Source organism: Pseudorca crassidens, chromosome 4 (assembly GCF_039906515.1).
Source record: "Pseudorca crassidens isolate mPseCra1 chromosome 4, mPseCra1.hap1, whole genome shotgun sequence".
Taxonomy (NCBI): domain Eukaryota; kingdom Metazoa; phylum Chordata; class Mammalia; order Artiodactyla; family Delphinidae; genus Pseudorca; species Pseudorca crassidens.
Window position 1 is genome coordinate 41,663,154 of NC_090299.1, and position 26,761 is coordinate 41,689,914.

Genomic DNA, 26,761 nt, shown 5'->3' on the forward strand with positions numbered 1-26,761 from the left:
ATGAACAGGTTCCATCATCAATCATAATTGTGAGATGACATTTTTAAATGGCCCTTCTCTTCTTTACCTAGACTACTACATAAACTCAGAGTCCAAAATCACTTTCTGATAAGAACCCAGGCTTGTAACAGGATTTAAGCATTGCTCACTCCCCTTCGTCATATTCATTCACTCAGGTATTCCCCCAACAAGTATTCACTGAGGATCAGTTGATGTCAGGCACTGCGAGACTAAGGACTCACCTTAGTAGGTGAGTAATACAGAGTCTTTGCCTTCAAAGAGGTTACTACCTAGCATGGAGATATACTTGAATATAGACAATTACAATCTACTGTGAGAAACTTCTGCCTGAAAGCTAGAATGCTGCCTGTATTTGAAAATAAAATGTCATTGGTATACACCATGTCTGTTTGTTTACATGTTGTCTACGGCTGTTCTCAAGCTACAAAGTCAAAGCTGAGGAGCTGTGACAGGGTATAACTTGCATAGCCCTTTACAGAAGTTTATAAAACCCTGCTCCAGAGGACAGAATACCTATTGCAGAATTGGGAAGAGGGACAGTAAGGCTGTCTGTACTAGTATCTCTTAAACCCTGCTATACAGTAGAATCATCTAAAAATATTTTAAAACACATTGATGTCCAGTCTCTCCAGAATGTTTTGAATTCAACAGTAAGATGGAGTATGCATTTATTAACACTCTTAAGGTGATGTGACCTTTGGATGCCAATGGACAACCAGGGTGGAGAAAGACTCTTCCAGAGAAAGTGACATTTTGACCGAAGCCTGACATAAGAAGAATATACAGCAGGCCAGAGAAAGGGAGGGAGTGTTTTCTGGAGGGAGGGAAGAGTATGTGCAAAATCTGGAGCAGAAAGTGTGTATGGCTCATCTGGGAAATTTCAACTAGTTCTATAGAGGGAGAGCTGGCAGGGAGGAGGTAAGGTAGAAGACAAAGCAGGGACCAAATCAGGAAAGTACTTATATAGCCTGTTAGAAATGTTTGTGGTTTATCTTGAAGAGAAAAGCATGGAAGATGTGTAGCTAAAAGGTTTTACACAGGGAGAGTAACATGGTAGATTTTGCATTAGGATAATGTTAACAGCTGTATGGGGTATAGATTATATGTGTTGGGGGAAAGGCAGGCATCAAACAGTGACGCTGCAAGGAATTGGAGGCAAGGGGAGAAGTTAAGAGGTCAATCTCAGACCCCATTAAGACCCTTTACCATGTGCCTGAGTCAGGACTTAGAAGATGGTGCCCTGACACTAATTGCACTGTGTGTAACAGTGATGGAGACTGGCCACAACTCCAGCTTCCTACCTCAGCTCTCCTTTGCCCCTTCATCCTATTGGAGCAAGTCTCCCTCCCACACTCTGTACTAAGCTGTTGGAGGGTGAGTCCACATTCTGGCCATCTTGTCCCTTCCTTTCTCTCTTTGCATGCCAAGCAGAGCACTTTTGCACATAGGAAGTGCTAAAGACTGTTAAACAACAAACTTCTGTCTTTCAAGTGAGTGAAGTAACTGGCACAAGACTGCTCCTCCCCTCCCCAAGCCACCAGCAGAAGAGTTTAGAGCAGCACCCATGTGACCTGACTTAAGTATCAGGGATATTTCCCAGGTGTCCTGGGAAGCTGTCTACCTTAGTTGACATGTAGGTCAGAATGCTGGAACTCCGAATCCAGCTTCGGTTGCCTCTGTGCTGTATGATCACTACTGCCACTGACCTAGTGAGAAGAGCTCCTGCAAGGTCGTGCAGTTTACCCAGGACAGTGTTAATGTCAGCATAGTGTCAAAAAAACTGGTGCTTGTTGATGATCACCTTTCACTGGGGACAATTTATGAATAATTCCCAGCAAATACCTTTCATTTCTTTGTTTTTTCTTCTTTCTCTGCTAGCTTTTATTTTTGCATATTATCATTTACTTTTGTGTCTAAACACAAGAGCCCAGCTGAACTCCTTTTTGTCCTATAGAGAATTTCACATCTCTCCTTCTATTGGCAACACATCTAACAGGGTAGTGTTGAAACAAATAATTTTACTTATTTCTTATGAGCTCTAATCTCCTGGTACTAAAGCTTGTGTGAAGAAAACAGAATTATTTATGCTATTTTTAAAGAAGAGAGCTAGATTTCTTCTTTTCTTTCTTTCTTTTTTTTTTTTTTTTTTTTTTTGTTGGGAATATCTTTAAACACCATAAACTTCGGGCTAGTTCGACAGTGCGGGAGCAGTCTTTCCTCCTGCCGATGCACACAGACACACTGCTTAATTTAGAGCGATTCAAAAGACGGGATGATAATGCAGAGTTCCTGCTGTTAGGAACCATCGCTCTGCTTGGAGACATATGTAGCCACAGAAGGCAGAACAGATCACAGTAGTTTAAGGAACTGGAAGATAAAAGGGACAGAGTCGCTGATCAGGACCCCAGAGATGGCAGGCCGCCTGCACTCATCCAGCAGTTTCCATTGCTGTTGCCATTATTTTCCTTTTTTTCTTTTCCTTCCTTCCTCCCTTCCTTCCTTCCTTCCTTCCTTCCTTCCTTCCTTCCTTCCTTCCTTTCTTCCTTCCTTCCTTTAAAATGTCCTCAGTAAATAAAACTCAGGTGAATTTGGAGCAGGAGAAGGAAATGGCGGATGGCAAAATGTGTTGATTCAAACCTTACAGATGTAGTTATCCTTTCAAATGCATGCAGCGGGAAGCTAAGAGATACTATTTTCTCCTTTATTTTAACATGGAGAATCAGAAAAGCAAAATGCTCATATGAAAGAAAGGTGATATGCAGTTTACTGGAAAGAATCAACTCCCTGAATCTACAGACAGACCTGGATGCAAAGCCTGATTAGGACACTTCCCTAGCTGTGGATGTTGGTCTGTGCTTTCTGCACCCCAGTGGATAACAATCCCTAAATTTTGGGATCCTTGAAAGATTAAATAGCATCATAAATATTAAATGCCAAATGAAGCTATTGGTAAAAAGTAGTGCTCAAACAACCTATTTCATTTCTAATTTTAATTTATTGTTGCACAACTTCAGGAAGGTCACTTAAACAGGTTGAGTCTTACCTTTAAAGCAGGGCTGAAAACGTGTACATGTCAAGACATGTAAAAAGATTAAATCAGGTAACATGTTAACTTGTTTGTAACTTGTAAGGTACTGTATACACACAGTTATTACACACATAATTTACATCAACAAGCAATAGAAAAGCACCCTTGTGGACAGAGTATCTATTATATGGCAAACACTGTGCTAGGAACTTTACAATTATATGCTCTCTAATAATTGCAACCACTTTGTGCAGGATGTAAGATCACTTTCTTTTTTTTTTTTTGGCTGCTGAATGTGGCAGGCGGGATCTTAGTTCCCCAACCAGGGATCATAGAACCTGTGCCCCCTGCGTTGGATGCACAGAGTCTTAACCACTGAACCACGAGGGAAGTCCCTGTAAGATCATTTATACTGGATGGATTGCAGAACTGGGTCCAGTTCTGGGTTAGATGGCAGCTAACATTTATTCCACACTTACTGTATCCTGGTCCCTGTTCTAAATGCTTGAGATGTATTATTTCATTTAATGCTTTTATGAACCATACAACATAAATATTGTTATCCTCATTTTACAGATAAGGAAATTGAGATACAGAGACACTCATTCACTTGTCCAAGGTTATATAATTAGTAAGTGATAAAATAATATTAGAAGGCAGGCAGTCTGACACCAAAACCTGCAGTCTTAACCATATTATATGGCAAAGTATTGACTTGGTTACAAGAATTTCTTTCTCCAGCTCATTGATGCTGTCTTACTTGACATCGACTCATGAGAATATTCCATGAGATACAATATCATTTTTATTTACTGCATTGTTTCTAAAGACAATGAATATATTATTTATTCAAATAAATTCTGTTGAAGAAACTAGTACCATTAGACAGAGATTACTAACTTGCCAGCATTAGTAGGTATCACTCTTAAATTAGGTCCATAACCTGGGTATGCTTATGCATCTATTTATTAATATATGTGTACTCTCATAAAGATGGGTGGCTGCCTAATGATCCTCTCTGCAGGGTGCAGCAATCAGAAGACATTCCAAATTCCAGAAATAATTAAATAGTGATGTTAGTCATTACTACCGTGGGCTTGCATTCAGTCTCCAAAAGACTCTAAAACCTTAAGAACATAGATAGCTAGAGCTTTCCTCTTTCTAACCCTCTCTTCATACTTTCCAAGAAATATTCTGCTTTTTCAGCTAGTATTCCCTAGCCCTTAATAGTATGAATTTATCTTATCCCTTTGTTTTCTCTACCCAGTATCTTCATCAACACAGCAGGTGCTGAAGAATAAGCAAAGTAGAAATAAATCAAGAGCAAGAGATGGTAGAGTTGTGAAAATGCAAGGAAATATTTAGTTCTGATATATATATATATATATATATATATATATATATATGTATGTGTGTGTACACACACATATACATATATATATACATTATATATGTATATGTGTGTGTGATTTATATATAGGTAAATGCAAATGCATATACACATACAATTTAGAATTAGTGTCACTTGTAAGAAGTTAAAAAGATAGATTATTTGTCACAAATGTTTAAAAAAAGCCAAGGTTTTATGATATTTAGTATTATATGACCAGAGTGAACTCCCAATTTGTTGAAACTACATATAGCTTTATCAACTTTCTCCGTCATATCTGGGTTGTTCATGGGTTGGAAAGTCCTGAGGGTCATTTCTGTATGTTTGCTGACAGAGAGCCAACAAAATGAATGAACCTGTCCCTCAGTTTGACAGAGGCCTCCATCCTTCACCAGTGGTAAATAGGGAGGCTAGGGCTAATTGAGAAATCCTGTGTCAGCAAAGGATTACATAAAGCCAGTGGGACACATTATATTCTGCTTTTCACTTTTAGCTACCTCTCTCCCTTTTCCTAGAACAGATTTTCTGGTTTTGAAAGATGCTAATGGAGCGTTATTAGTACAGGAAGAAAATTGCCCTCGAGAATCATAATGACTTCACTGTGGTAGTGACATCAAACCAGACCGTTTAAGAAAAATGGGGTTTTAGTTCTTGTAGAGAGAGTCAGATTTGAGAGATAAACAGCAAGTGAAAATCCCGTGACATGTAAGACACAAAAGGAGGACAAGGTTTGGGACTTCTTAGGTTGCTGAACTCATGCATGGGGCCACCCCAAAGGTCTCCTGACATCTGAGATTTGAAGATGCAATTAAATAGTTAAGGCTGGATTCAGCTCTTTCCTGAGGCTACTCTTCCGCCACCTTTTGGAGGTAAAAGACTCCACAGAAAAACAAAAACCAAAACCAAACCAAACAAAAACTCCAAAACCACTCCTCCGTAAATCTAATACTATTATCCACATGCTTATAACCATGTTTTTCAAGAAGTCTTTAAGAACTGATATATAACTATCTGGGTTTTATACTTAACATAACAAAAACAAAAGAAAAGAACGTTGGAGAAGTGTTGTTTGATGTCCAAAATGTGATTATTTGCACACCATTAGGAAAATCTCTTTTGGGATTCTTAGGACTTTCTGAATTTGGCCTATCAAACACCCAGTAAGCCAGTGTGTACAGCTTTCAGGGCATAATAAAAGAGAGTGAACATTGGTACACATTATAGAAACTTTTACTTCAATATAAATTCTAAGATGGAAAGGTGATGAGACAATGATAAAGACTTCAGATTAACAGTCCAGGTCCTACAGTAAAAGAGAGAGCCATACTGAGAGAGCAAGAGAAAAAGAGAGAGAAAGAAAAAAAGGAGTGAGACAGACATGGGTTTGTACCCAAGACAATATGTCTTCTCCATGTTTGGTTGTGGGTGGTAGAGTGGTTATTGGCATCATGAGCTTTGGCATTGTGAGTTTTTGGAACAAACCAAAAAACGCTTTGGAATCATGAGCTTTTCCACAAATCACCGTACTTGGAATCGCTGGTTAGTGATGCATTAGCTGTGTGATCTTGGTCAAGTTACAAAACACCTCTGAGGTACCACTTTTTAAATCTGTCAATCTCAGAGAATCTATGTGAGGATTGAAAAAATGTTTAATACAGCCTTTGGCACATAGTAATAAATAGTTACATCTTGCATAGAAACTTTTCTTTAGCATCTTTATTGGAGTATAATTGCTTTACAATACTGTGTTAGTTTCTGCTGTGTAACAAAGTGAATCAGCTATATGTATACATATATCCCCATATCTCCTCCCTCTTGCATCTCCCTCCCACCCTCCATATCCCACCCTGCTAGGTGGTCACAAAGCACCGAGCTGATCTCCCTGTGTTATGCGGCTGCTTCCCACTAGCTATCGGTTTTATATTTGGTAGTGTATATATGTCCATGCCACTCTCTCATTTTGTCCCAGCTTACCCTTTCCCCTCCCCGTGTCCTCAAGTCCATTCTCTATTAGGTCTGCATCTTTATTCCTGTCCTGGGTTCTTCAGAACCAGTTGCTTTTTTTTTTTTTGAACTCCATATATATGTGTTAAAATATGGTATTTGTTTTTCTTTCTGACTTCCTTCACTCTGTATGACAGTCTCTAGATCCATCCACCTCACTACAAATAACTCAATTTTGTTTCTTTTTATGGCTGAGTAATATTCCATTGTATATATGTAACACATCTTCTTTATCCATTCATCGGTCGATGGACACTTAGGTTGCTTCCATGTCCTGGCTATTGTAAATAGAGCTGCAGTAAACATTGTGATACAAGATTCTTTTTCAATTATGCTTTTCTCAGGGTATATGCTCAGTAGTGGGACTGCTGGGTCATATGGTAGTTCTAGTTTTAGATTTTTAAGGAACTTCCACACTGTTCTCCATAGTGGCAGTATCAATTTACATTTCCACCAACAGTACAAGAGGGTTTCCTTTTCTCCACACCATTTCCAGCATTTATTTATTGTTTGTAAATTTCTTGTTGATGGCCATTCTGACTGACGTGAGATGATATCTCATTGTAGATTTGATTTTCATTTATCTAATGATTAATGATGTTGAGGATTCTTTCATGTGTTTGTTGGCAATCTGTATATCTTCTCTGGAGAAATGCCTATTTAGGTCTTCTGCCCATTTTTGGATTGGGTTGTTTGTTTTTTTGATATTGAGCTACATGAGCTGCTTGTAAATTTTGTAAATTATTCCTTTGTCATATGCTTCATTTGAAAATATTTTCTCCCATTCTGACAGTTGTCTTTTCGTTTTGTTTATGATTTCCTTTGCTGTGCAAAAGATTTTAAGTTTCATTAGGTCCCATTTGTTTATTTTTGTGTTTTTTTTCCATTTCTCTAGGAGGTGAGTCAAAAAGGATCTTGCTGTGATTTATGTCATTGAGTGTTCTGCCTATGTTTTCCTCTAAGAGTTTTATAGTGTCTGGCCTTACATTCAGGTCTTTAATTCATTCTGAGTTTATTTTTGCATATGGTGTTAGGGAGTGTTCTAATTTCATTCTTATACATGTAGCTGTCCAGTTGTCCCAGCACCACTTATTGAAAAGACTGTCTTTTCTCCGTTGTATATTCTTGCCTCCTTTATCAAAGGTAAGGTGACCATATGTGTTTGTGTTTATCTCTGTCTATCCTGTTCCACTGATCTATATTTCTGTTTTTGTGCCAATACCATACTGTCTTGATTATTGTAGCTTTGCAGTATAATCTGAAGTCAGGGAGCCTGATTCCTCTAGCTCCATTTCTCTCTTAATATTGCTTTGGCTATTTGGGGTCTTTTGTGTTTCCATACAAATTGTAAAATTTTTTGTTCCAGTTCTGTGAAAAATGCCATTGGTAGTTTGATAGGGATTGCATTGAATTTGTAGATTGCTTTGGGTAGTATATTCATTTTCACAATGTTGATTCTTCCAATCCAAGTACATGATATAGCTCTCCATCTGTTGGTATCATCTTTAATTTCTTTCATCAGTGTCTTATAGTTTTCTGCCTACAGATCTTTTGTCTCTTTAGGTAAGTTTATCCCTAGGTATTTTATTCTTTTTTTGTAATGGTAAAAGGGAGTGTTTCCTTAATTTCTCTTTCAGATTTTTCATCATTAGTGTATAGGAGTGCATGATATTTCTGTTCATTTATTTTTTTTTATCCTGCTACTTTACCAGATTCATTGACTCAACAAGTAGTTTTCTGGTAGCATCTTTAGGATTCTCTATGTATAGTATCATGTCATCTGCAAACAATGACAGTTTTACTTCTTTTCCTATTTGGATTCCTTTTATTTCTTTTTCTCTCTGCTGTGACTAAAACTTCCAAAACTATGTTGAGTAATATTGGAGGCACTTATTTTTTAATTGCATGAATATTATTAAATCCTTTGATATCCTTCAACCTCTCTTTCTGACACAAATGAAAATACTTGAGGTCATAATTCAACCTTATGTCCATTTGGCTCCAAAGTTTAAGTTTTTAACCACCTACAGGTGCTGAGTTTGAGTTCCAGAACCAATTTTCACTGTTTGACTTTTACAAGTATCACAATCATGTTGAGTCACGTTTATTAAACGTAAATAGAGTTAGTAGGGGGAAAATGTCTATCTTCATTGTGGAATGACTGATAAATCTGTCAAATTTTATCTTCTAATATTCCTCCATTTTGCTAAGCCTCCATGTTGACCATCTCCTTTATACTAATAGATTTCATTTTAAAACAACCACAGCAACAAAGCATACAGAAAAGGAAAAGAAAATACAACAAACCCCTATATTCTCAGCATCCAGATTTATCATATTAATTGACTCAACAAGTATCAATTGTGAACAAGTTGGCAACTTGGGATATGGCTGGAAACCAAAGAGACAAATATTCCTGCTTTGTGAGGTTTGTGTTTCACTGACAAATATTAATGTGGTCATATTTGCTTCAGGTATTTTTTAAAGAAGTGATCTTTTACAGATCATATAACTGGAGTCACCTGTTCATTGTATGTTTTGCCTTCTGAGTCTTTTAAGTGAGGTGTGCATCCCCTTCTGATTGATTTTGAGTGATAGTGTGTGACCAAATTCAATCCCCCTCATTGGACTTGGTAGACATCCTTCCTTTGCACTGACCTTTGAAGACATGTAAACAACCAGGAGTGTTTCAAATGGAGCTCTAGGAGTTCAGGAAATGCCTCAGAGGCATCCCGGGGTGCTCCTCTGAGATTTCTCCATGGAAATTCCTAAGGATCAAAGGAGAGAACACATATGAAAGATTTTATCCACTGTAAAATATTTCACAACTGCTGTGTATCTTTCTAGCATTGGTCATCTCTTGAGTGCCACCCACGTTATCTGGACCATACCTGTCTGCAGAGTCTTATCACTTTCTCTACTGCCATCTTGACCAACTCTGGGAGGGCTCATAGTGCTCCCACTGGAGACCATGGCCAGTGGCTCCTCACACTGCATCTTGTCTCAAACAGAGCATGTCTAAGGACAGGGCAGAGAATCTGAAGCTGCCCAAAGGTGTCAGAAGATGCAACACATAAGTACTAATGGGAGTTAGGGCTGAATTCTCTGAGAGGCAGAATTTACCAGTTGGAGGCAGGAAACAGAAGCTAGCTGGCACATTAATTCCTGTTTGATTCCTGGCTCCCATGCATGTGAGAGGCACAGGGCTCCTGCATGCCTGTCTGGAAGTGTTCCTCGTGCTGAGAACTGGCTGTGCTTTTTCTTGGAGTGGGGCAAGCTGGTATTTGTTTCCTGCCTCACTTTCCTTTCCCTACACCCTGGATATATCTCTCGCATGTGCATGCCATGTATATATACATGAGGTGTATGTATTGTGTGTATATATCACTATTACTAAGGGAATTAATATATATTGAGAGATGTGTTTAAGAAAGCTCACCAAAACAAACAGAAAACTCGGCTAAAAAAAGTTAACAATTGCTATGTTTGGATGTTGGGATTTGGGATGATTTTTACTTCTTCTTTTTTCCCATTTTATTTACAATTTACTATATTGTTTTGAGTTTTCTACAACACTTAGAACAAAAACAATAAAGCTGTTTTCATTAAAACTTAAAAATTAAGGACTCTCTGAAGCTTACTGGCCATGAGTCATCCCTGTTCCGAGCTGCAGGCAGCTGAGGAATCATCAATAATTACAGCAATAGCTACACTGCCATGGTGTCATTTTCTTTTCATTTAGAATAAAAATTGAGTGTGTAGATTAATACCTACATCACACACACTTTTCTTCATAAGATCATGAAGATTTTTCATTCCTTTGCTGTTTGTTTCATAGCACATATCACTGAATTGTATTATATTCTGATTTAGTTAGTGTCTGTCTCTCAACTGGAAAGTAAGTGTCATGAGAGTAAGGAGATGCTCAGTAAATATTTTTGAATGAATGAATGAAATAAAGGAAAAAAGAAACTTACTATGCAACTAATAAAAGCTAATGTATATTAGATGATCCGAAAATATCATAAATGTAAGCCTTTCAGTTATCCTATGAGAGAGGTATGATTATCCACACTTTATAGCTGAGGAAATGGAGGATCAGAAAGAATAATTGTCATGGCAGGGGCACATTGTGGCAGCTCTTCTGGGCTATGAGGTCATAATATTTCTCCTGGACCACCCTCCTCTGTACTTGTACAGACCTTATTTATTCTCTGTCCCTAAGCCTCACTGCTAATTCACCATCCCATCTCCCCAGATCCTTAGAACTAAGCATGGCTTTCTCTAGCCAATCTAACATGGACTGAAGTCATAGCCCAAAACCTGCTTGAGACTTTGACCTTGTTTCTTGGTGACAGCTGACCCCATTACAGTCTGTTCACATGGCTCTCATCTCCTTCCACACTCCTATCCCATCTTATCCCTTTTGGGTCCCTCCAACAGTTGTCTAATTGCTGCAAGAAATTATTGTTCCATGACTATTAGATATCAAGTTTTATAAAGGGAATCAAGACCTGGGTTTAAAGTTTCTACTGTACTGGGTTTTGTTCACCTGGATGTCCTCCTAAGCCCTGTTGCTGGGCACCCTCCCTGGTTTTTCATGTGCCTCTTCTCTATTAATATGCCCACTGCCTTGACCTACTCCTCTGGGGAGCCCTAACTCCTTGCCGATAAACCAAGACATCCTTCACCATAGTCATTCTAGATTCCAGGCTGATTCTGACTTTCCACAGAGCTCAGAGCAGTATTTTTTCTTTTTACAGAATCCCATCTGAAATGCATAAAGGGTGCCACTCACTGATTCTCAGCAACTGTAGTTGGACATGCTGAACCAGAGGGGAGAAAACACATTTAATTCAGATAAAGGCACAGCTCCTTCTCCCACCCCCATCCAATCAGGCAATTATAGCACTGGGCCAGAATTTTCTCCCACAGTTTCTGCATAAAACATAATTCTGCCACCAGCTGCTCACCAACATTTTGTTGTCACCTCAACAGACAACAAAATGACAAAACAGTTCAGCAGAGTGTTATCTGCCAGCAAAACCGATGAGATGCACCCCCGCTCCAACCAGCCTGTCATTAGGAAGCCGTTTTCTGTTTCTAAAATAAACCCTCTGAAATCATTGCCTTCCCACATCTGTGTTTCTGCCTAGGAATAAGAGATGGTCTCCTGACTCACAGGTCCTAGGGTGGAAGGGGACCCAGGAAGGGTTATGTATCCACAGAGAAGGCCACAGGGGGAAGTTACCCAGACTTAGAGAGTAAAGGTTTTTATGCTTTTCATACTCACAGTATTAAGAGTACTTTTGCATTAGGTATTAGGAGTGTTTAGAAATATGATCACTTGGCCTGGGAACCTATCCTTTGTAACATCACTTCTATGCTTTTTCTTCAATGTCATTCTTTTTCCTTCTGACGTGATCACACTCTCCATCCACATCAGCCCATCTTCAATCTCATCCTTCACCTCCAATCCTCAGTAAGAACCTACGAAGTTTAGGATGTTTTACATGAGGGAAAGGAGGTCTAGGAAGGAAGCGATATTTCAAAACAAAACTAGAAGTAGCGACTTCTGCCCTGCAGGGAGGTGGCAAAATAACGGGAAGACAAATCTTACCAACTCGTCCCTTGGCAGAGACAGGAGGAACAGAAAAAAGGGAGGGAAAATTGGAATTCTTGCCAGATAGACTGTGCCTCAGGAAGGTAAGCCCAGGGCAAGGTGACCTATCACATCCTAAGCACAATAAGCAGAGGAAGAATTAACCTTCCTGGAGGCCACAGGCAGTGGAGGAGAGAGACATTGAAAATGGGAGGCCAAGTGTGTTTAACAGACAGCAAACAGACCACCAAGTTTCTGCGTAATCCCTCCTATGCTTCTCAGAAAGCTCAATAAAGTTATCCATGTACCCACAAACCTTGTTAAGTTAAGATTTATCAGGGGTTAGGTATAAGAAAAAGGACTGGACTTTACAGAGTGGAATGTGTTAGCATGAAAGGGACAATGAGATCATGCGTGGGCAGAACTCATCTAATGGAAGAATAAACGTGACCAGGGAAGCCTTTCCTTACTCACCCTCACTGCATGCCATGAAAGTCCCAGAGTGGTTGAATCTTGCACAGATGGGTGTCTCATAGTGCATGACATGGATTTCAACTGAATAGTTAAGGATTGGACACTTCACCTGATGTCTTTGCATATTCATGAATATGATTAGTCTTATTCCCACTTGAAGGGTGAGAAAGCTGAGACTTAAGAGAAGTTATGTAATTTGCTCAAGGTCACATAATTCAAAGCAAGGCTATAAGGAAGCCAGGTATTTCTTCTTCTACAATGCTGATTTATTAAGAGTATCTAAATATCATAAGTTCTTTAATTTATATGATCATTATTAAACCATTTGACTAGCTTCATTTTATGGATGAGAAAAAAGGGTAGTTGTGGTTAAGCATTCTGATAAATACCGTAACTTTTACTATGAGTTTAATCCATTTCCTTTTCACTGCAAAATTCTGCACACTCTGAGATGAGGTATACTTATTATTCTGTTTGGTTGTCTGGGGTTCAGTTTGAAGGAACTTTTAAGGGAGATTGTAGGGTTTAAAAATAAAGGAGACAGGTGAAAGGAACTCTACTCTGAGAGACAGAGAAGGAAAATAGGAATCCAAAAGAGTGTCACTGATCATCTCTAAAGAAAGTCAGGGCCATCAGAGAGAAAACACCACAGAGAGGAAATTGTAACTTTCTGAACATTTTTGTAAATCATTCTTTTATGATTATAAAGTTTATATGCCTACATGTATAATTAGAAATATTTGTATGAAAGTGAAAATGGTCCACATTATTGTTTTAACACATGCAAGATGGTGAGAAGACTCGCAAATGAAAGCTGTCAGGAAGCATATAACACCAGAGAAGTTCAGTGCCATACAAATTCACAGACATTAGTTGTGGAGGGAGGGAAAATGGACTTTCCACATGTCATGAAATGGTGTTTCTGAGGCCAGTCATTCTTTTAATATCCCATAGGTTGGGTCACTCCAGCAGAGACTAGGTGAGTTTCAACTGTACAATTTATGTGACAGTAAAAAAAAAAGGTTAAAAGAATGAAAAATTATATTATCAAAATAAATTATGACATATTTATAAGATGGAGTGCCTTTGAATATATAGGAAGAGCATTATTGTGGTCTTCCTCCAAGCTTCTTTAGTTCATGGCCAAGCAGAAGCTATGGCCAGCAGTGTCAGTAGATCATGCTCAGTCCTGGTTGACTGTCCCATGTGGACTCCTTAGCCCACTGCACCAGAACATCTGTCAACTCAGCAGAAGCCTTATGCATGGTGTGGTGAGCAAGCTCCCACGATCATCCTTGACCATGTGGGCCAGGTGCGGAGGGCCCTGAATTGAGCAAACTTGTGGATACAGAGCTAGAACAGTTTATGCATTATACATAGATACACAAATTATTGATCAAGTTATTTAAAATAATTCCTTTTGGCAGTGGGCTTTGAAAAGATTTTATTTTAATTTTCTTTCTTTTAGTTACTCTATGTTACATAGGCTTTCTATAATAATGATTTACTTCTGAATTTTGGGAAGTATCAAGGTATGTTATTTTCAGTGTAGTTTTGGGGGAAGTGATGTACTGGGTGACCATTGGATTCTGGTGGAAAATGGACACATGATGGGGTGCCATTGAATATATAGGAAGAGCATTATTGTGGAGAAATGGAGTAATGTCAGTATAGGTGTCCCTATTGCCTGCTTGTCACAATTGACATTTGTCACACAGGGTCGAATATTCAAACACTTCATGAGCACTGTTATTCCAACACAGACAGATCTGCTGCCAAAAAATCACAGTTGCATTTCCATTTTTGCAAAGAGAAAAGAAATTTTATGCTGAAATGTTCAGGCTAAGCATAACAAAGGAAGCCCAGCAAATGAATTATGAACAATTCTTCATGATACAATACAACACAACATGAATCTCCTGGAATATACAGACTTCAGCATTACTTGTGAGTTATATGGTCACTTGCAACTCACAGAAATAAATAGTTTCATTCCAATATCTATATTGTCACACTCTCTCCTTCATATATCTGGCCAGTGTAGCTATAAATTTGACAGTCAATACACTTCTAAAGATTATATGGGCTTCCAAGATTTGTTTTGGACACACTTTTACTGTTCTTTTATCCCCTCCTCAGTAAGGTCAAAGATGGTGTCATGCACACTGAAGGACCCAAATAAAGCAAATAACCAAAAACTCATTAACACTCAACCATCCATCCAACTATCTATTTATCCACTGAAAAATACTTCTGAATATGAATAGTACCTCTTCTTTTATTTAATTAATTTATTTATTGGTCACACCACGTAGGATGCTGTATCTCAGTTCCCCCACCAGGGATCAAACTTCTCGCCTGCTGCAGTTGAAGCACGGGACATTAACCAGTGGGCTACCAGGGAAGTCCCCCACTACCTCTTCATTTTACTTGTAATATGACCTAAGGACCTTTAGGTAGACCATCTAAAACTTTGGCTTATATATTCATATAACTTGGGAGTGATAACTCCTATGTCACATAATGTTGGAATGATTAGATGAAGTTGTATTTACCAAGTGCTTCTGATCATTCTTTTTTCCTGTCTGGTTGGGGGAGGGATTATAAAAAACTATAATTTAGTTGTCCAAATATTGAAATTTCTGCAGGGTTTCAACAGAGTGTTTGAATTACAGGTAGGACACCTGAAGGGAATTTTAATTTTCTAGGCAAGTCCAGAGTAGAATGCCCCAAAGCTTCTGGCAAATCTGAGGTTTCAGGTTCCTGTAGCTCACTTTGTTATATTGAGAATACTCTTTTCACATGTACTACCCTGAATTTATGAAGTCATACTCAATTTTTCCAACTCTCTGCAGCCTTTCCCACCTCACAGAGGTGAGTCAATTTCCCCCAAAGACAGATGCATCCAATATTTCATCATCTTCTACAGTGTATTTGAAAATAGTAACCTTACAAAGTACACGGGAATTTCTTCATACTATACACATCTCAAAATGTATCAGATTACAGAAGATTAAAAAAATATACTTATATTGTTAAAGTGCTCTTAGGAGAAGTCCTGTCTCCTGTTACCCAAAAATAATTTGTTTTAGGTACCTCATGATCCCCTTTTTCATACCTTCTGGGTTCTGCTGTTCATGCTATTGATTGGATGACTCCTAGGCAAACTACCAAAGTAAATAACCACCAAGTCTACTCATGAATATTATAGCCCAGGAAGACCTATTTTGAAGCTTGGTGACCAGTATTGAATTTCCATAGAAACCATCAAGAAACTCATGAGTATGATTTTGCTAGGCTTTGAACTTTCCAAAGGTTCAGTGATTCCTAGCCTTGGCTGAAAATCCTGGAGACTGCATTCTACATGCCTAGATCCTCCTGTGGTGTCAAGTGCATGTAGGTCCTCTCCCTGTCTGAGCTGATGGGTCCAGGCACTACTCTGTTGTACTGAGGGACTCTGAATTCACAACAATAAGAGAGACCCCCCCGCCCCCGCTGGTACTCTTCCACACCTGCTACCACCTTTTTGTTAACAAAAGTCACCAAATCAGTTAAAGTTATAAATGGTTTTACATTTGCACCAAGGAATGATTTCCTTTGGTGTTATTCACTTCTGCTGTATGTGTTCTTTCATTCTTTCCAGCATTTAATACAGTGACAGAGAAAATCAATTAGAAAATATATTCACCATCTATTTCTACATTCTCCTCTAAAATAACTTTTTTTCCTATTCATAATTTGTGATTGATGTTTACTATTAGTTTCTATCTTGATAGTGGGTGTGATGGGTTAGTTTTATGGGTCAACTTGGCTGAGTCATGGTGCTCAGATCTGTGGTCAAACAATATGGATTTTCTGTGAGGATGTTTTTGAGTGAGATTAACATATAAATCCGGGCACTTTGAGCAAAGCAGATTGCTCTCCATAATTTAGGTGGGCCTCATCTAAGTAGTCGAAGGGAGCAGAACAAAAAGACTTACCTCCCCAGAACAAGAGGGAATTCTGCCAGCAGATACCTTCAGACTTAAACTGCAACAGTAGCTCTTTCTGAGTCTCTACAGTGTTAGTCCACCCTACATATTTTGGAATTGTCAGCCACTATAATCCTGTGAGTCAAGTCTTAAGATAAATCTCATATATATATATATATATATATATATATATATATATATACACACAGCCTATTGTTTCTGTTTCTCTAGAGAACCCTGACTAATACAGGGAGTTGGTCCAATCAAAGGCAGAATGTTATGTAGATTCATAGAATCAGCATGCTGATTTGTTTGACCAAGATTTATCATTATTATCATAACTATTGTTGTTGTTAAATACAAATTTTTATATAAGAAAAATTTTACCAAGTTATAAAGATAAAATTACATGATTTGGGGGGTATATCAACCAAGGGAAGTATAAAATTCAGCAAACATAGGTAGGTTTAATATAATATGTGCAATGGGCTTTATTGTAATGAAAATCTAGAACACAATTAGAAAATAATAAAGTCAAGTGTGCTTGGTGTAAATCAGAAAACATTCAATTATCAGCTCTGCAAGGACTCTGGCCTGGGTAGAAAAAGGGATGCAGGCATAACTAAGAAAAGTCCTTCACCTTAAGGAACTGTTCGTAAACCAACTGAACCTTTGAGCAAGAGAAGACCTCTAATTTCATTGGTTCAGTAAACTGTTCCCTGCAATACTCAGGACTAAACTCCTGTGGTAGTTTTAAACATGTCATTGATATACCTCCTATAAAAGGGAGGACTGTGTGTTCTTCCCTTTTAATCTGGGCCAATTTCAGTGACTGACTTGTAGCCAATAGAATGCAGCAGAAATGACATTGTGTAATGTCCAAGCTTAGATCATAAAATGTAATACAGCTCTGTCTGTATTACACAGACATTAGTTTTGACTCCCAAAGCCACAAGGTACTCTGAGGTCATCATGCTGTGAGAAAGCCCAGGCCATATGGAGAGGCTATGTCATATTTCTGTATTTAGCCCCACCTGGGGTCTCAGCCAACACAAGACACATGAATAAAGACACCTTCAGATGATTCCAACCCCAGCCACTGAGTCACCTCCAGAGGCTATATCTTCCATCTGGGGCCTAAGTTATTACTGAGAAGAGGTCAGTCACTCCTTCTATGCCTTGTCCATATTCCTGACCCATGGAATCAGAGAACATATTAAAATGATCCTATAAGCAGCTAAGTTTTGGAGTAATTTGTTACACAGAAGGAAGTAACAGTAACACCACCCTTCTCATCATGTGGTCTACAAGACCTCTTTGGAGAAGTTGGATGGAAAAGTGGAAGACTGATGTGGGCCAAAGCAATCAAAGGTCATTGGTTGATCTCCAGATTTGACACTAAATTTCTGTGTTACTTTGAGCATTTCAAAGGCATTTTCAAACAAATGTCTCAGTTTGAACAGTTTTAAAATATTCTTTTTTTAAGATTTTGGTTTATGTTTCTCATAATTCCAAACCTACTTTCTTCCAGGCACTGCAGTAGGCTCTCACACATATGGGCTTTATCCTTACAAAAAGCTCATGAGCTTGGTGTGATTATTCAGATTAAAAGATAGGGAAATGACCATCAGCAGTCAATGGCTATTATTATTTGAGAACTTGTGATTTGTCAAATACTTTCTAAGCACTTTATGTGTAATATCTCATTTCATCTTCATAATAACTGAGATAGCTGCTATTATGATTTTCATTTTATAGCTGAGGATAACAAAGCACAGAAAATCTATGTAACTTAGCCAAGTTTACCCAACGAAAAGGTTGGTAGTCTGTGCCTTAGCTCAGGATTCCATAATAAAACACCACAGACTGAATGACTTAAACAACAAAAATTTATTTCTCAGTTCCAGAGGCTGGAAAGCCCAAGATCAAGGTGCCAGACAATTGGTTCCTGGTGAGAGCCCTCTTCTTGGCTTGCAGACCGCTGTTCTCTCACTGTATCCTCATAGGGCAGAAAGAGAGAAATAGCTCTGGTCTCTCTTCCTCTTCTTATAAGGACATTAATATCTTTATGGGGCCCTACCCACCACCTCAGTTAGTTACCTCCCAAAGGCCCCAACTCCAAATACAGGTCACACGGGGGGTTAGGGTTTCAAAATATGCATTTGCGGGAGGACACAAACACTCAGAGCATAGCAGTCTGTCTTCAGAGTTCACACTCTTAACAACTGTGCTCATTCATTAAAAATACACCACAGCACACGTGGAAAAATGTTTTTTAAAAAAGTGTAAAAAGTCACAGAATTATATATCCTCCCTGATTAAAGAATTGGTTAAAAGCATGCATAGGAAAAAGTAGAAAGAATACATCAAAAAGAAACAGGAGTGGGAATAGTAGTGTATTGATGCTTTTTTTTTGGTCTATACTCAAGATTTTCTGTAATATTATATTACATCCATAATATAAAAATAAAGTTTAGTATAATCATTTTATATGCTCCTGCAGAGAAATTTCCATGCAGAAGACGAACATTTATTAATGAGTAAATAAGTGGAGAACATGTCATATTTCAATGGAAGCTTTTATGTTTTGATCTCATGCTTTGAGACGTGCTGTCTCCTTGAAAGGGAAGGAGGGCCCATAGCACTCACACCTGGTAAACCAGATGACTGCTGCATCCAGTGGGTTTTTGAGATCACATTCTGGACAGTGGTGGGAACAATAGACAGACCCTAGGTTCCTGATGGATCAATAGGTCAACGCTTCTGATTCTTTCCACTTCCAGGAGCTAGGACAAGAGAGAGAAGAGGAAATTGTGTAACCATTAAAGGACTTGCTCAGATTATTGCAGCAGAATTTGGCACTCAGTCATTTGAAAGTTGGAGAATTCACAGAGAAAGGAGGCACGACAGCACTGAGAGAGAGGTGAGGTAGGAGCAAGTGAAAGCACCCAAAAGAGTCCCCCAGAGGACCCTGCAATACCACCATCTCCAAGTCTGAGATTGTGCATCTTGAGATGTGGGAGCTGGTGTGAAGACTGGGTTTGGTCATTCCAGGTTGTCAAGAAGGGAAAGAGAACCCAGGTCTGTGTGACTCTGACTTTCTTCTCTGACCTTTGCTGTGCAGAAATGCTCTCCAGAATAGGAGTTACAGCCTCTGGATTCCAGGCCTAATCCTAACACAAATTAGAGATAAGAAGGGTTGGGCAAAAGACTTTACCTTCTGATGCCAAAAGGACATCAGGTCTTCATTAGGAATCATTTACTTTCCACCAGAGAGTGTTTTTGAGAATTAAACAGGATGATATCTTGGAGTGAAAATAAAAACTTTGGAAAAAAATTGTACTTTTCTTAACTTATTAAGTAGCACCTCTTACCTGACCTGAACCTAAAGGGAGTTAGTTTACAGCTCCTAGGTCTGATATGTAGTGTGAATTTTCATGAGTTTCACTGCATAAATATTAACACGTTTGTTCATGTGGTGTTGCCCCTGGGTCCCCTAGGAGAGCCACCTAATATTAGGGCATCATAAAATCTGGAAAACCTTTATGCATATTTGGCTGTTCTAGTTTCACATAAGGGATTGTGGGTACCTATTGCCTTCATAGATACACCATCTCTTTCTTGCTCCTGTCTATGAGGCACATGTGGTCAGGTTTTAATCTTTTTTTATTAAAACTGCTTGTGACTGTGACATTAAACAGGGGCTTATTCAGTGAATGCTATGTGCTCAGTAGCCAAAGACTATTCTTCTTCCCTAAGGGAAGAGATGGGAGAGAAGGATGCTTGACTATCTCTTCAAATTTGTTGTTTGAAAGATGATTTTTAGTAGCTCTATGTGACTACAACTATCTTCGGGGCAGTTGGGCAAGAGCACACATGAAATAGATTCTAGAGCTAAGAAAAAAAACAAACACGAAACAGGGGTTTAAAGAAGGACACATAACAGCAATTGAAGAGCCCAGACTTTGACATCAGATTCGGTTTCAAAATCTCGTTCTGCCTGCTCTTTGTTCCTGGGCAAAGAAAACTTCAGCATCTCTAAATTTTTTTCCTTAGCTTTCAAATGGCGGTAGCAATATATCTCTCATAAGGATTAAATAGAATAAATGAGTCTTAGCACAGTGTCTGGCATTTTAACTACTTGCAAAAATAGACATTGTTTTAATTAAATGCACATGTTGATATAATGTTTACTGTGAAGTTTTGCTGTCACAAGCTGTTTGTGGCAATCTTGACCCTCCCCAATGAAGTCTATTTTCATCTCTTGCTCATTAAGTTACTCACAGTGGCTGGAAATTTGACGGCCATGATTTTCGAACTTCTCAGCTCTTCTAAGAGCTGCTGGTTTATTTTTCAATATTTTCCAAACATCAAGCATCACTGAAGAATCTTCCCCAAAGACCTATGAGCGGCCTGCTCCTGGTATAATGATTCATAGTTGCAGGTTCTGGGCCAGAAAACTTAGGAAGGAGAGATTTCCACGGCTCTTTAAGGAAATATCATCGGTTTCATGACTCCTGAGTCAAGAAACCATTTAATACCCCAGAGGTCACAGCAGCTGAGCTCAAACATCAGGCTGTGTTTAGAACGACTTCTCTCTGCCTTTTGTTTAATGGGCCCTTATTACAGAGTCAGAAGGCCTATTAACCCAGCACCCAGAGCCTACCACCATAAATTCACCATAAAATCCTTTTGACATTGGTTGACTGTCAGGAATATAAAACTGTCAGTGACCACATTTTCAATTATAAAGGACAATTACTCTGTGCATGTTAGTACATGCACACCACAGCTCATGTGTGGGAATCATCCTGATCTCAGACATGTATGGGAATAGTGCTTACCTGTCTGCCCACAGTGAGCTGGGGGTTTCAAGCAGTCCAAACAATGTTCCCAACACCCCTTGGATGTTAACACTGGGAAAAGAGAAGATATACTGTGATTTGTTCCCATAATGTTCTGGGCTGTGTCAGAGTGCACTGAAATTGTCATTTTATTATCAGTCTCCCCCACTAGCCATTTAATGACCAAAGCTGTGTCTATTACTTGTTTTAATCTTCAGAATCTGGAATAGCACCTTCTATGTAGATGGTGTTCTGTAAATATCTCAACATAAGTCCATGACCTCAGTACTTCAGACAATTAAGCTGAGTGTGCTTCTATGCCTACATCACCTTCAGTCTCTGGGAAACTTACCTGCCAAGCAGCTATTTTAGAATGGATGCACTGAGACACATTCTCCCTGTGCCCAAAGCCAAATGATCCAACACTGGCTGAAGCAGACATCAACATTCAAGGTGAGTTCCTACTGACTTGCAGAAGACTGCTCTCTGCCAATCTGAATCTCTTCCACTGCAGGCTGTCAAAACTATCTCCAGCAAATTACCCTATCCTATCCACACAGATGGGTGCACCCCGCTAAGAACCCTACACAAAATGTTGATTTCCCAAATATCAGGTGAAAGTCCTTTATCCTAGTTTGAGACCCATTATCTCAACCCTTCTATCCAGTTCTGAAGTGTTTTCTGCAACAGATGCACTCAGTGAGATAAGTTTGTAGCTTCACCAGGGCCGTGCTACCTACCAGATTTGAGCAGTTAGACAGGTCATGGTTTGACTATGCTCTGCTACGTCCTAACCATGTAAACTTGGAGAGGTTAGGAAGTCTCAGTAAGCCTCACTGTCTTCATCTATAAAATAGGAATTAAGAGTGGTACCTGCGGAGTTGAGGTGATGTTTACATGAGATACTGAATGCAAAGTGTCCTATGGATTGTGGTGTAAATAAAACACTGGGTCTCTTACTATAAGCAAATGTTCTCACATATTAGTTCTTCAATTCCACCTGAAATAACTTCCCATAATAGCTCACTATCCAAGTCCTATCATCCTTCTATAAAAGTCCAGGCACACAGGCATTTGTAGTTCGCAAAGTGGTCTTCGTATATGTGGTGTTATTTTATCTGTACCCACACAGTGAGGTAGATGACAGAGGCATTTCCTCCTCCTCCTCACAGAAGATAAATGGGGATGTTGAGCCCAGAGAAGATCAGGGACCTTGCAGAGTGATAAAACACTAAGGTTCATCTCTAAACACAGAGCCAAGTCTTTATGAATCAAAGTTCCTTATTTCTCAAGCCTCAGCTCCTTAGAGCAAGGGATGCATTTGGACACACTACTTGTCCTCTTTGCTATCTTTACAGATCTCTTTGCAAGGACCCCTCTTCTTATGGCTCCATCTCTTCACCTGCATCCCCCTTTGTATGGATATGGGCTTTCTCAGACTTGTTCAATATTTTCTGTGGTGAGGTTCAGTGGTATTAACTGTTCATCTTCACCGATTTGGATTTGCATAGGAGACATCGGAAGACCTATAATGTCAATCCCTAAATGTCAGACTGTAATCTTCTGTGTCGTCCTGGAAATAGAGGAATTTAGAGATGGAGTGAGGATGTAAAAAAAAGCACCCACTTTGCTCCCTGGTCAAGATTTCCTTTCTTTTACAGTTTTGTTAAATGCATTGATCAGTTCATGCAATATTTTGAGAATTAAACATCCTGAGTAAATGTTTTGAGCATACATCCCCAATATATACATGCTTATTTATTTGGAAATTGTGCATATGTTCTAATATACTACTGTGTTTTGTATGTGGACATTGAAAGGAGGTGATATAGATGACCTAATACGTTAAATGCCTTTCTAATTGTGGTGACATTATAGCAACCATATAAAACTCTGACATCTTATATAACATTTTTGCTTCTCATTACTAAAGTGGGATTATAATATGTAGTAACTGTATATATTTATTTTATAGGATATGTAAGTAACTTATGGGGTATCTATAACCCATGCACATAGAATTTTATAACACAATATATAAAATGATATGTGTATGATAAGGTGTACATCCCACTATTATTAACCTTGCATTTTACCTGCAAGATATTAGCTGATGCTGATGACAGTGGCTAAGAACCTGTTTATAATGATTTTCCAGAGTTTATTTTGTTTTGTTTGTCTCCTTGTTTTCTGTCTTTCTGTGTGTCCGAATTGTCTAGGTTGGCATTATTTTTATTCATTAATATGACCAGTAAAGACCTTGGAGAAGAATAAACTTCAGTCCTGCCATTTTCTTGTTTACATGTGCTTTGCTTGTGTTACTGACATTTTCTTCAACCAGTCATTTCTTATAGAAAGCCTGCCAAACCACTTGCTTACTTTCTGAGTGTTAGCAAAGTTGACATGAGATCACACAACCTGTAAATATAATTAACGAGGAGTACATAAACCCCAGTGCATTATAATACATGCTGTAGAGACTGTTGGTTGCCCACCCCTCTTGGTAACTGTGCTCTGTAAAAAATAGACATATTAGCTGGATGGGAAGATTATGTATCCTGGTGCCCTTTGCAGCTAATTTGACCATTTGACTATGCTCTGTTTAATGGGATGCAAACAAATTGATGAGGACAACTTAAAGAAAAAAGGGATATGCTCTCTCCTTCTCTTTCCATCCTACTTTCTGCAAAAGCTGAAGCAGCCATCCTGGTTCACCTTAGGGCAACCTTGTGCTCAGAATGGCAGAGCAACACTATTGTAAGGTCATGGGTGTTCCACACCATGGGGCTGCTACTTCAACACTGGAAAGCTCAGGCCCACGCTGTTAGGGCAGTTAGAAATGAGCTTTTTAAAAGTCATTGATATTTTGGTCTTGGTTAGTGCAAGAAAACCAGTATCCCAACTAATAAAATATACTAAAAGTGAATAAAAAGTGAATAGTATGGGTGACTATCAGCCCCCTTGTGTTGTGTACATCTCAGTTTTCCCCCCACCCCAAAGGATACTTTGTTAAACACGTCAATAATATTCACACAACTTACTTTTCTACTTTTTAAATTAAAAATATAACAGAAATTCTATTTTTTTTTCTTCCTGTGCCCCAGTTTACTACTTCATTAGGGTGCTGGCATTCTAGTAGACCTCTGATTACTTGTCTTGAAAACCAGACAATTGTGTAGAGTTTTTTGTTTGTTTGTTTCTACTTTTTCAGATTATATGTATTGGTCTTAATCAACCTAGGGTAACTGCAACACTCTTGAAAGCACGGCTATTCTGTACACGTAACTGTTTCTATATTTCAGTTGATCTCAAAATATGCTCCTGGAATTAGCATCACCTGGGAATTTGTTAGAAATCCAATTTCTTGGCCTCCACCCAAGATTTGCTGAATCAGAAACTCTAGGGTAGGCCCCCCCACATTGGTGTTTTAATAAGCCCTTCAGGGGATTCTGAGGCCATCTGATGTATGAGAATCATGACGACTGTGCCAATCACTCTTAAACTTCAAAAGCTTAAGAAGGAGCAACTTTCTGAGCTATAGTTGGAAATAAGGAGTGTAAAGATGACTAAAGCTGTGTTAGACAGGAAGTGCTATAGGGGTCCACAAAATAAGGGGGTTTGAGATGTCCCCCCCAGTGAAGGACAGAATGTTTCCACCAAAGGATTTACAGCACATGCATGTCATAGAGGTGTTATTGCGGCAGGTAATAGGGCAAAGAACTTCCTGAAGGGAGTGTGAGGATGCTATTGGGATGGCAGAGGTGAGAGAGGTGGACTGCTTGCATGGTCTGGGTTACTGTTGGACTCCACAAGGAAGGAACATGAGCACATTTTCTCCCAAGAAAGCACACAAGTATGTAAGCATGATGAGAACTGGCTAAGCTAGTGACCCCCCCCCAAAATGAAATATTGGCATGAGAGGATGCAAATAGGTTTTATGGAAAAAAAGAGATTCTGTGAGCAAATAAATTTGGAAATTGCTGAGTTCAACAAAATTAAATACTTTCTCTACTGCAGTACTTCTCTGAGCCATTGAATATGCTAATGAACATTTTGAATCTCTAAGAAAGGGTACAATAGGTAACATTGTCCAAAATTATTTGACCACCTCACCCCAGAGCACTTCATGGATTAAACATTCTTTGAAACACATTTTGAGAATGGTGTGTTACAAACAAAATGTGTACAAAATCAAAATTTTGAATAAAGGAAGGAATTGGATAGAGTGAAGACTGAGCCCAAGGAAGGAGATTCTTGGGTAATTTCTATAAATACCAGTGTTCACAGTTTACCTTTGTGACTTGGTAAGGGTATGACACAGTTCATTCTCAAATTCTACAATGTGATTGTGTGTCACTAGATTTTCATGATGGGTGTTTTATAAGTTGTATTCTATTGACTCTTGCCTCTCCTGATATAGTTTATCCATTATCCTAGCACCAAAAGGCCCACAAAGCAGGGTGGTTGTGGTGGGTGAAATTGGCATCAAAAATTTTCTTTAAAATCAATAAAGCTTTAAAAAGATATGTACTATGCCATTTTATACAAGAGACTTGAGCATTTGCGGATTTTGTATCCACATGTGTTCTGAAACCAATCCCTTATAGCTATCAAAGGATGACTGTAACTGCTGAGGTAAAGATTCTGAATGGCTTGTTGTGTCTGATTCAGGTACAGTCCATTACTAAGGGTATCGAGAGAGTCTTGGCCAAAATTAGCCATCAGATCAGGGGAATGGCAGAAGTAAACTTGGTTCAAGATGGAAACAGCCCAGCAAGGACACTTGGATGTATATAGGAAGGCAAAGCAGAAACCTAGGGGGGAAATGGCAGAGATCCGGGTCTTGTGGGAAAATGTTTGTGGCTGATGGGCATATATGCTCAATCAAAGCATCTCAGAGACACTATTTGGAGACAGAAGGCTAACTCCAGTGGACTACATCCATTGGTTGTCTCAGCCCTCTCCTTTCTGGGGAAAATAAAATTTTAGGGCTGGAGAAAAACAATTAAAATGCATTAGTTTGATTTTTTCAAGTATTATCATTATTGTCCATTTAAAATTGCCTGGCGTAAAACTGTGGTAAATAAATAGCAGCTATTATTAATATTGTTTTAGATCCCATCTACTGATGAGTCAGTCTAAAGTTCCTCAGATTTGATGAAGATTGAATTGGATGCTAGCTGCATTTGTAGGTGACAAACACCTGTGAATGTTGCTGAAAGGACGTTAAGGTAATTCCAAGGTTTTGTGACGTTCCTAAGGTCCCTGCTTGCGTGAGGTGCATCTGGGACCATTTCTGTTTTCTAAATTCTCTTTCCACTAAGCAGAGCCAGGACTAGTCTAGGATAAGGATAATAAAGCATTCATCTCAGACACAAAATTTAAAGGAACACCAAAATAACTCAGTAATCAAGATAAATAATATCA